The following is a 1437-nucleotide window of genomic DNA, read 5'->3' as shown; positions in this document are numbered from 1 at the left end:
CTGCCGCCCGTCCCGCAGCCCGACGCCGCCCGCCGGAGCCCCGCCGTAGCTGCCGGTTTTCTCGAAAAAAACCGTTCGGTTTTATTTCGAAATCGAGATGCGTTTTTTATTAGATCGGTTTATATTTTTTTCGGTTTAACTAAATAGCGAACGCCCGTTCGTATGTTCGTTTTAACGAACGGTTTTCGTCGTTTAACCGCAGACAGCGAACGTTTGTTCGTTAGCCTGTTCGTCAGTTTTTCTTTTTCTCGGATTTTCCGCGATTATTTTCGATCGCGATTTCTGATCCGATTTTCGTTTCAGTTTAACTTTTCGCTCGTTTATCGGAATCAGGCGATTCAAGCGCCTAGAGTTACATCTCGAAACCCTCTTTCTGTTTAACCAACTCAAACAAGTTTTTGCTACTGTAAAATTTGACTTAGGTCCAGATTAGTAAATGAAGCTTGTTTCTTTCGCCGTTTGAGTTTCGTTGCTTCGTTCGATTTGATTCTTTTTGCAAACCGGAGTTCTTAAGTTGAACTTTCAGGTTAGATCTCTTATTTTGAGTTTTATTCATGCACCCTTGCTTGATTGCTTATGTATGTATTGTTTGTTTGCGATAGAGTACCCGGAGTGCGAAGCGTGCTACTACGAGTCTCTAGGTTTCACGGATCATCAGCAAGGCAAGTAACACTTTGATTATACCTCTTTACCACCCAGTTTTATTGCATTAGATCAATCCTCAAACTATTGCATGATTAGGATCTGATTAATATGTGGGTTTTGGGAAGTAGATGAGGTAGTACCTATTGCCCTGTTTATATCAATTGGGATTGAGTTGGAGGTACCTTCTCAATGTTTAACAACCACCATGATAATTAAATAAAATTTATTCCTTTGTGGTAGGGAAAAATTGGCTTTTCGCAAAACTGTAACCATAGAGCTTTCCGCCAGCCAAATATGCATGTAGTGATAGCATTATTCTGTTCATTACTCTCTATGTGTTACATTGCCAGCATATTCCATGTGCTGACCCGTTTTCGGGCTGGAACGTATCATGTTGCAGACTTTTCAGATGACGAGTAAGGAGCCTTAGGTCGTGGTCTTATACTCAGTGATGCCGTTGGAGTTGATGGACTCACTTTATCTTCCAAGCCTTTCGCTGTTATCGTTTTTAGATGGCCTTAAGCCATATTTATTTGTATTGAGTTCTCTTGAACTATTCGATGTAATAAGTGTGTGATTGCTACTCTGTTATAAATCCTTCAAAGTACTGTGCGTGTCAGCATTACCGATCCAGGGATGACACTGATGCACGGAGACTAGACTGTTTGAGGTCTGGTCGCTACATCTCCGTGCCCTAGAGCTCCTCTATGACCTCTTCTTCGTCCTCGACGAGCTACGCATCGCCGGACGCCCCGAGCGCCTCCCCGTCGTCTTCTTCAACCACGGCCGCCA

Source organism: Triticum aestivum, chromosome 3D, assembly GCF_018294505.1.
Source record: "Triticum aestivum cultivar Chinese Spring chromosome 3D, IWGSC CS RefSeq v2.1, whole genome shotgun sequence".
NCBI lineage: Eukaryota > Viridiplantae > Streptophyta > Magnoliopsida > Poales > Poaceae > Triticum > Triticum aestivum.
This window is presented reverse-complemented; position numbering follows the sequence as displayed.